Genomic DNA, 10,863 nt, shown 5'->3' with positions numbered 1-10,863 from the left:
CCAGAAGAAACGTTTAGAGGAAATCCCAACTCTCAGGGAGTCTCCCTTTCCGTGGAATCTGTTCCTCCCACCTAAGCACTCCCCCTTTACCACTGATGCTGTGAGGATGCTTTTGGAGTCACCAGAGGACGGCCCTCAGCCTCCTGCCTCTGGCTCCTCCCCAGCACTGTCTTCAGAGATGTCACAGGCCAAGTTTGGGGATGAATCTGTTAGGGGCACAGGAAGTAGAGAGAAACCCTGGTTCCAGGGTGCTGGAATCAGAACATCGGCATGGGAATCGTTGGTGAGTGCTTTCACAGCATCAAACTCAACCTGACTGGTTATAACGCCAGGAAAAGTTCAGCTGAGAAGGATCTGAAGACTGAAGACTGTCAGGATGGGGCAGGGAGTGGGAGGGGGGAATTCATTGTGTGCAACTTGACCCACCCTCATTATATCCTTGAGAAGAGCCTGAGACACTTTGCCTCAAAGGACTTGAAAGTACCCTAGCTAAGAAATAACAGGGGGGACACACAAAAAAATTCCCTTTAGCACATGGTTCTCTGGATTAGGGAAGCCACTTGTGGTTCTCCATTTCAAAGGAAATGAAGAACCCTGCTTTATATCAAGTAGTAAAACTTGAGAGGCAAATAAACATAACACATAAGTCAGCAGGGCTGACAAGTACCCATTGCACAAAGCTCTCTTTGACCATTATAATTAGGTTTGCTTCTTTTAAGTGTCTAGAATTAAAATTGTACACAAGATACCACTTGATCTCTCTCTCTCTCTCTCTCTCTCTCTCTCTCTCTCTCTCTCTCTCTCTCTCTGTTGTAAGCTAGTGAATAAGGTCAGAAAGGCAGTACAGGAACTAAGGCACTTGCCTTGGATGCAGCCAGCCCCAGTTTGAGAGCTAGCACTATGGTCCAGCAGGTAGGGCATTTGCCTTGCATGCGGCTCACAGGTCCCCTGAACACCGCCAGAAGTGATTCCTGAGTGCAAAGCCAGGAGTAACCCCTGAGCACCACCGGTTGTGACCCCAAAACAAACAAACAAAAAGCCCAATTTGACCCTCATCACCACCTATCATCTCTCAGCATTACTGGGTGCAGCCTGGGGGCCTCTAAGTGCTGCCAGGGGCCTTGATATTCTCGAAGTGTGGGGAATTCTAAGAATGAAGATCTGGGGGCTGGAGCAATAGCACAGCGGGTAGGGCATTTGCCTTGTACGTGGCCGACCCGGTTTCAATTCCCAGCATCTCATATGGTACCCTGTGCACCACCAGGGGTAATTCCTGAGCGCAAAGCCAGGAGTAACCCCTGTGCATCGCCAGGTGTGACCCAAAAAGAAAAAAAAATGAAGATCCAAGGAAACAGGATGAGGAGGAGAGCTAGGCAGCTTTTACAATATTGTCTTGAGGGTTACAGAAGGTTATTTCTGCCCCAGTCATAGTTTATTCTACTCAAGGAGACAGACTCAATCTCTCAGTGGGAGGAATATTCATATCACATTGTCTTGAAAGTACAAGTTTAGAAGAGTCAAAGATAATGTTTTGTTGTTTTTGTTGATTTTTTTTTTTTTTTTGCTTTTTGGGTCACACCCAGTGATGCACAGAGATTACTCCTGGCTCTGCACTCAGGAATCACTCCTGGCAGTGCTCACGGGACCATTTGGAATGCTGGGAATCGAACCTAGGTTGGCTTTGTGCAAGGCAAACGCCCTACCCGTTGTGCTATCGCTCCAGCCCCTGAAGATAATTTTTTATGGTGAATCAAAGATATCACCATAAAAAATTTAACTCCAGCTCTATCACCCTATTTAAAATTTTAGAATCCCTGGAGCATGAGGCCGCAATACAGTCATACAACAGCTCATACAACATCTCATACATCTTATCATATGCAACCGGTGTACCAAGAGTAGCACACCACATTTTGATGGGGTGGAAAATAGAAGAAAACCGATCAAATATATATATACATTTATATATTAATATATGTATATATATGTGTGTATACATATATAAGCACATAAGGCTCAACCTGTAACAACATGTTAATGATCTCTTATACAAGGGCTTAATGACTCCAAGGTGAGATACAACAATTTTCACACATTTTCCTCTAAGGAAACCTTTTTGGATAATTTTTAGAGAATTACTCATAACAAGCAATACAAAATTAATTATTTAGAATATGCCTTTGGGGCATGCTTGGTAAGAAAATCCAAAATAATGGTGGTGAGAAGGTGTAATAGTGGTGGGATTGGTATTGGAATATTGAATGTAATTAATTATTCTGAACAACTTTATAAAGGAAAAAATTTTTAAAGTTCTCAACGCAAGAAAAACTCTGTAACTATAGCTCTAATTGTTAACAGGGGGACGGGTACTAACAGACTTGTTAGGGTTACTTAGCAGTATACAATTATCAGATTATTATGCCGTGTGCCTGAAATTAATATTGCATTATGTCACTTAGACCTCATTAAAAGGGGAGCATATCACTGTTATTTCAATTTGGATATAGAAGGTTGAGGCTATACCCAGTAGGGTTCAGGGGCTACTCCCAGACTGTACTGGGGGTTGCTCCCAGTGGTGCTTGAGAGATCATCTAGTACTGGGGACTGTTCTGCAAACAAAGCATGTATGCCAGCCCTTTGAGCTCTCTCCCCAGCCCAATATTACTTCAATGTTTTCAAGAACTCCTGTCAAGGGCCAGAGGTTTGGCTCAGTGATAAAACTCAGGCCATGCATGCACAGTGTTCAAGTTAATAAAATGACCCAGCATATCATGATAGTTCTTCTCCCCACCCCACCAGGTACCAGGATCAAACCCAGGGATTCCCTCATGTAAAGCAAATTCTCTACCCCCAAGTTCCCAGCTTCAGTGATTCATTTAAAAAAAAAAATAGTAGGTTGGGGCTGGAGAGATAGCACAGCGTTTGCCTTGCATGCAGCCAACCCAGGTTCGATTCCCAGCATCCCATATGGTCTCCTGAGCAGCGCCAGGGGTCATTCCTGAGTGCAGAGCCAGGAGTAACCCCTGTGCATCGCCAGGTGTGACCCAAAAAGAAAAAAAAAAGTAGGTTGTTTCTTTTATAATTTTATCAATTATACACAAATGGCACTTTGAATCTAGAAGTTTAATTTTGATATTTGCCTCACAATAGAAATATTGCTATGTATTTACTCAGATTATCAAATAAACTCTATTTTTTGAAAATTTCACAACAGTTAAGGTGCAGTCTGTGTTAGTTTCTGTATATCAAGCTAGCACTAACACATGGCCCTATATACTAACATTTTAGATTGGGAAATGTATTCAATTATTCAATGTAAAAAATAAATAATAAATAATACTTAATATATTTAATTATAAGGCAAGGGCAACTTAATGATACAGGAGCATCAGCAGAAACCATTGAAAGATTTAGACTTTTAATCATTTCTCTCTCCTCAACATAATTACCACATATCTGAAGCATGGGTTATGGAAAGAAAGGTTTATTGTGTGAAGAAAATACAAATTCCAAGTGCAAAAGCAATTTTTCATGGTCGAAGATTATATTAAAGAATATATGAAATGGGCCAGTGGTTAGGGTGTCTGCCTTCTATGTGGCTGACCCAGATTCGATCTCCAGCATCCCATATGGTCGATGAACACTGCCAGGAGTTATCTCTGAGCACCGCCATATGTGCCCATGTCCCCCACCAAAAGAGAGAGAGAGAGAGAGAGATTTAAAATTAAAGATGTGGATATAAAATCCTCAAATATATCGCCAGCGTCTATCAGAGATCAAATTGTACACTAAAAAGTGAAAGACACCAAAGTCAGGGACCAAAGAGCAACTGAAAGAAAAAAAATCTCCAAAAACTTGGAAGTGCCATATTTACACAAAGTTCATGCTACTTGCCCTGTTATTCTTACTACTTTTGTTCTGGGGCCACAGAGATATTACAGCAGGTAGGGTAATCGCCTTGCATGCAACCAACCAGAGTTCAATTCCTAGCATCCCATATGGTTCCCTGAACCCCACCAGGAGTAACTGAATACAGAACCAGGAGTAGGCCCTGAGAATTGCTGGGTGTGACCAAAAAAATCTGTTTATTCCTGCATCTTCTTCTGGTAGACATTTGGAACCACAAGGTGAGTAAAGAAGTGGGTAGAGTCTCAAAGCTTCACTAAATGATATTTTTTTCCTAAATGGAATATAATTCTGACACCTTTTCTGAGTTACTTGGGATTATTTTTTTGGGGGGGTGGTGCACATCTGACAGCACTCAGTGACTTCTCCTGGCTAGATGCTCAGGGGACCACGCAATGCAAGGGATCAAATCCAGGCCTCCTGCATGCAAAGCATGAGCTCAGTCTTTGCGCTCTCTCCCCACCGCATTAATTAGGATTTCTGAGGCTTAACACTGACTGAGCAGATGTAAGACAAATACGCATTGTTTTGTAAGGTAACTTGCTAAACAATGTGCTGGATAGTTAAAGTGGTCTTAAAAGGAAAAAGTGGGAGTGGGAGAAAGTAAGCGACCCAACAGCTAAGTGGGAAATGATTTGAACAGACACTTTATCAAATGGGCTCATGGAAAAATACTTCACATCATTACTTATCAAATTAAATGATTAACGCAAATTAAAGTCATAATAAGAAACCACTGCCAACATTGGAACTAGAGTTTTGTTTTGGTTTTGGGGCCACCCCCAGCTATGCTGAGGGTTTACTCCCAGCTCTTTGCTCAGGGATCACTCCTGGTGGGGTTGGGAGGACCATATGGGGTTCCAAGAATTGAACCCAGGTCAGTCGTATGTGAGGCAAGTGCCCTGACCACTATTTTTTTCCACACTTTTAGAAACTCATTTATTTTCCTCCAACCTTATTTTCGTCTCCCATTTGAGTCTAGAAGAACAGCTTAAGACCACTCCATGGTGGTTCCAACCCATTCAGTGGCCTGAGCAGTGGGAGCTGCAGAAAAGTCTTCCGTGGCAGGCTGAGCTCCCCAATCTTCAGTAGGGAACTGCTGAATGGACACAAAGGGCACCTGCACCCCTTCAGACCAGTCTGCAACCTCAGGCTGAGTCGCGGTGAACTCCAGAGCTGGGGCAGTCCATTCACCCTGAAATTCCTTCTTAGACACAGCCTTCTCGGCAGCAGCCTGCTCTTGCTTTTCAATCTCCTCGGGATCTCTGTAAAAGTAGAGATCAGGCATGACCTCCCATGGGTGTTCACGGGAGATGGTGCCTCACATGCGCAGAACCTCCCGGGCCAGCATCCACCACATGAGACCCACGGAGTGAGCTTCCTTGTTGTTGCAAGGGATGGCAATGTCCACATAGTGCTGAAGAGAGTCAATGGTAGGCAGGTTAACGTAAGACGCCTCCGTGAGGGGCTGGTGGTCAGCCCTGGGATCAGTAACCACCAGAAGTCTCGGCTCCCAGAAAGCCGCCTGGATTTGGTTAGTGAAGTTCCAGGAGTGAAGCAGCCAGTGATTGGAGTGGCACCAGTGGCAGCAGAGAAATTCAGCACAGCACGCTGGCCAGTATTCCTGGATGAGATCACACTGACATCAGCTGGGTTGTCAATGGCAACAATGGCACGAGCTGCCAGCAGAAGCTTCTCCCAGGTTTTCTTCAAATTTATGATGTAGATGTCATCACTTTTCCTTTTGTTGATGTACTACTCCATCTGGAAGTCCAGGTTGGTGTCACCTAAGTGGGCGCCTGCTGCAAGGAATTTGAGGACATCAAGGGCTCTGGACATTGTGAAATTTCCCTTTAAGTTACGACGGGAATCATGAACAACGCCATATGGGTCCCTCACTGGGCAGTGCAGAAAGGCCCTGATCACTATTTAATCTCTCTATCCAGAACTGGAGATTTTGTCTACAGAACTGAATTTACCTGGGGTGGGAGGGTGGCTGGGAAGGGCCCTTGGACACTGGTGGAGGGAAGTGTTCACTCTGGTGATGGGTGTGTGGTGTTGGAATAATGAATGTAGGAAAGTATGACTAATGAAATTGTACATCACTGTACTTCAATAAAAATGGTTTAAAAAAAAGGCTACCACTGCCTTAAAAAATGGTTTAAAACATTTTAAACTGAAGATAGCTTAGTAGTGGAGCATTTGCCTTGAAGGTGTTTCAGACCCTGGGTTTGATCCCTGACACTGCAAAAACAAACAAAAAGTGCCTGAAATCTGGCCATAGCAAGAGTTTCTTTGGAGATGTTGCCCACACATTGCAGATGGAAATGCAAGATAGCATGGCCATTATGGGAATAGCTTGGCAGCTTTTTATAAAGCTGGTTCTGTAAAATTTTGTGCAGCTCCCATTAAAGCTGTACTGACTGTATACACACTCATTGTATGATCTAGAAATCTCTCTCCAGATACTCACCCAAGAAAAAAGAAAACTTATGTCTTTTTGGTTTCTTTTTTGGGTCACACCTGGTGATGCACAGAGGTTACTCCTGGCTCTGCACTCAGGAATCACCCCTGGCGGTGCTCAGGGGACCATATGGGATGCTGGGAATCGAACCCAGGTTGGCCGCGTGCAAGGCAAATGCCCTGCCCGCTGTGCTATTGCTCCAGCCCCAAAAGAAAACTGATGTTTACACAAAAGACTGAACACAAAAGGTTTACACTGGCTTTATTTATAATTATCACAAACAGCAAACATGGCTCGGGTTCAGAGGGCTGGAGCGCAGAATGCAAATGCAGAAGGCGAGGGCTTGAACCTTGAGTACTAAGTTAGGAGTAGCTCTTGAGCAATGCCAAGTATGACCCCAAAATCAACACACACACACACACACACACACACACAAAACCAGGAACCAACCCTGAGCCCAAACATCCTTCATTTGGTGAACAGATATACAAATTTGAGTGAACTGAATGAACTATTCCTCCCGAATGAACTATTTACTCCTCAGCATTAAGTAACAAATGACTGAAACACATGGCCAGAGGAATCTTAACTGCATCACTCTAAAAAATTCCAAAGTTTACGTAGAGTACGGTTCCTTCAATGGCATTCTGGGAAAGGCAATCTTTGGGAACAATGGATCCAGCATTACCAAGAGCTGCGTTGAAGGAAGATTTCCCCACAAGAGGGTATGAGGGAATCTTGGGACGTGATGAAAAAGTTCTATGTCTTTTTGATTTTTATTTGAGGTCACACTAGTGGTACTCAGAGCTTATGCCTGGTTCTGTGCTTAAGAATGACTCCTAGTGGTATTCCAGGGACAATATGTAGTGTGGGAATCAAAACCAGGTTAGTCACGTGCAAGGCAAGTGCCTTTCCAACTATATTCTCTCTGGCCCAAAAGTTCTATGTCTTGATTGTCTGAACTTATCCTTACCTTTAAGTGCCCAGCTGAGATGTCTCCTTTTTCAGGTAGTCGTCTGTGGTTGATCCCTCTGATTCCAGTTAGGGAGCAACTCGTGCTGGCTTCACCTATGGTAGCAGTCACCATACTATACTCTTACCAACAGTATTAGTCTAACTAATATGTCTATAGCCTGTAATGGTGGTTACATGAATAGATGTATTTGTCAAAAACTCATGGTAGGGTTTACTAAAATGGTCAAATTAATTGTATTTAACTTTTAGATTAAGCCTGATTATGAGGGGCAACTAATCTGTGAAGTAGATACAGTTATGCCCCATTCTACAGTTTAAGGAACTAAGACCGGCCAGAGAGAGAGAGAGAGAGAGAGTACAGGGGTTAAGGTGCTTGCCTTGTGTGTGGATAACCCTGCTTCACTCCGGGGCACTGTAAGTTCCTCTGGGCATTGCCAGGAGTGACCCCTGAACACAGAGCTGGGAGAAGCAACCAAGTACCACCAAGTCTGGGCAAACCCTCCCCTCCTCCCCCCAAAATAAACTAAGAAAGGATCAGGGGTGTGGGGTCAGTGGTAGAGTGTTTGCCTTGATTTGTGGTGTTCTGAGTTTGATACCCAACTCCTGAGAGGAAGGAAGAGAGGGAGGGAGGGAGCGAGGACGTGAGGGAGGAGGCAAGGGAGGAGGGGGGGGAAGAAAGGTAGGAAGGAAGGAAGGAAGGAAGGAAGGAAGGAAGGAAGGAAGGAAGAGAGAGGTAGGGAAGGAGAGAAGGAGGGAGAGAGGGAGGGAGGAAGGGAGGAAGGAAGGAGGGAGGGGGGAGGGGGGAGGGAGGGAGGGAGGGAAGGAAGGAAGGAAGGAAGGAAGGAAGGAAGGAAGGAAGAGAAAAAAATTTCAAGGCACTAGAGAGATAGTGCAGTAGTAGGGTGATTGCTTTGCACAAGGTCAACCTGGATTTGACCTCTGGCACCCCATATGGTCCCCTGGACACCATCAGGAGTAAAACCTAGTGCAGAGATAGGAGTAAGCCCTGAGTGCCTTCAGGTGTGGCCCCAAAACTAAACAAAAATAAAAGATTTCAATTCCTTGTAGTCTAGCTCTGGTCTTATGCCCCTGGCCACACACCTATGTCAGAGAGAAGGCTTATAGGGTCAGGAGAGAGGTGCTGGGTGGGCCCTGGGGGAACACAAGCCCAGCCATGGTTCTCTTGCACTTTCTTCTCAGGACCCAGCAAAGATGCTCAGGCTGGCAATGCTGCCATGGGAAATGTAGAAGAGGACCCCTGGGACGTTCACTCCGGCCAACACACCAGATCCAAAACTATAGCCAGGGAACTGCCAAGACTGGCCATAAAAGATGATAAAGGGGTCAGAGAGCACAGCAGGTAGGGCATCTGCCTTGCACAGGACCAACCTGGATTGGATCCCCAGCTCCCCATATGGTCTCCCGAGCCATCATTCCTCAATGATCCCTAAGCACAGAGCTAGCAGTGAGCCCTGAGCACTGCCACGTGTGGCCCAAACTCCCCCCACTCCTCCCCCAGAAAGATGAGAAAAGGGCAGGGTGATGTTTTACCACATTTCCATTTAATTTCCAAGAGGGTAAAGAATAGTTGGGACTCAGAGAAAGTCAGTCTGTGTCTGTACAGGAATCACACTGGACACCTCTCAGACCCATCCAGAACCAAGAGCCTTTGCCCCTGAAACAAAGTGCCTGCTTCGGAAGGGAGGGGAGCGGGGTCACTGTGAGAGCCAGTAGGGGAAGGGGAGACACCAGGTGACCTGAGCAGGCTGCCAAGGATCTACTGTCTGTAGTGACTATGCCCTTGTGCATCTGCCATCAAGTTAAAATAGGTTCTTTGAGGCTTAAGTAAGTGTCCTGCAGGCCACGTGCCAGGTCCCGGGCCGGGTTTGAAGGTTAAGGCAGCCCTCACTCAGGTGCACCCAGGGCTCAGACACCTCCTGATTCAGCCCAGTGGCCTCCGCCTCACAGAGACCAGGATGGGTCACCCCCCGCCCCCGCAACCCATCTCATGGGGACAGCCCTAATGCCAAGGGAGAGAGGAAGAAAATTCTCAAAGTTTCCCGCATGCTTCACCAGAAACAGACTGATACAGGTCATTGCTGTGTGTTCAGGAAACTCTGGAAGACAGGAGAGAACAAAAGCTTTCTCAGAATGGATGCTGAGCAGAGAATCCTGTTTCTCACTCTCTGAAGGGAAAGATAAGACTCTGCAGTGAATATTGGGCAAGGACTTAGAAGGAATGCAATTAGCATTGAGGTGCTAGGGCCGGAGAGATAGTGCAGGGGTTAAGGCACTTGCCTTGTATGAGGCTGATGCCGGTTCAATCCTCAGCAACACATCCCCTGAGCTCTACTGGGAGAGACCCACGGTCTCTGGGAGGAGACCCTGAGCACCACCAGGAGTGGCCCCCAAACAAATAAAAGACTCTTCAGGAATGAATATAGAGTGTAAAAATATTTGTGTTTTGTGAAGCCCGTTGCCTAAAGCTTCCCACTCTAGAGTTCTTAGTGACCATATAGACGAACCAACCCATTCTGGGTCCACCCATATCCCTCCCCAGAAAACTGAAGTACCTGCTCAGTGTTCTTCCAAACAATGGCCCCAAGGTTGAGATGAAAACTAAACATGAACTCCGACATCTCACCAACTCTTTGTCTGTTACCAGCACTGCAAAGTGTCCGATTGCCAACAGCAACAACCAGTTCCCGTCCCTCTATGAGGACCAGGGAGTTATTAAGGGGAGGGTTTGGATACCCTCTTAAGAGTATCCAAACCCTCTTAAGAGGGTTAAGATTTTGCCAAAATTAGTATTTCTGGATTTACCCCATACCTTATAATGATGTGAGATCCCACATAATATAGTTTCTCCTTCTTTTAAATTTTTTTCCAGTTTTGGTGGGAAAAATGCTGGTGATGCTTAGAGGCAACTCCTGGCTCTGTATTCAAGAGCTTGCTCCTGGCAGTGCTTTGGGGACAATACGCAGTGCCAGGAATCAAACCAAGGTCAGCTCCATGCAAGGTGAGACCCTTACATTCTATATTATCTCTCCATATAATTTTATTAATATTCTCCCCTTTGGGTTTGGGGCCACACTCAGTGATACTCAGGGCTTACTCCTGGCTCCTTACTCAGGGATTACTCCTGGCAGTGCTGGGGAAACCATGTGTGATACTGTGGATCAGAGTTTTCTGATTGGTCATGTGCCAAGGCAAGGCAAGAAAAGAAACTTTCATCTAGTTTGAGTCATTGCATGTTTAGTCTTTGTTAGAACAGCTTATTACTGTATAGTAATGTGGTGTAGGACTTGAAGGAAGAAATATGAGCTGAGAGCTCGTGATTAATATAGGATGCTGATTTCTCTTGTGGCCTAATTTAATTGGTCAAGAAGAAAGAAGTGAAACTTCCTGTAAGTATCCAATAACTCCCTCACTTTGCCCACTATACTATATCTTTGGGTTCACAACCTTGTTTCTTAATAAGAATTTAAAATATAGGTACTTTACAATTTAAAATATAG

At 45.1% G+C, this 10,863-nt stretch overlaps 1 pseudogene; it reads right to left on the bottom strand.

Moving 5' to 3' along the window:
* Positions 1-4,897: 4,897 nt before the first annotated feature.
* Positions 4,898-5,745, bottom strand: LOC130029828 (40S ribosomal protein SA-like; annotated as a pseudogene).
* Positions 5,746-10,863: the final 5,118 nt, after the last annotated feature.

Source organism: Sorex fumeus, unplaced genomic scaffold (genome assembly GCF_029834395.1).
Source record: "Sorex fumeus unplaced genomic scaffold, SorFum_2.1 ptg000043l, whole genome shotgun sequence".
NCBI classification, from domain to species: Eukaryota; Metazoa; Chordata; class Mammalia; order Eulipotyphla; family Soricidae; genus Sorex; species Sorex fumeus.
The sequence above is the reverse complement of the archived record's forward strand: the minus strand, read 5'-3'. Positions and strand labels throughout refer to the sequence as shown.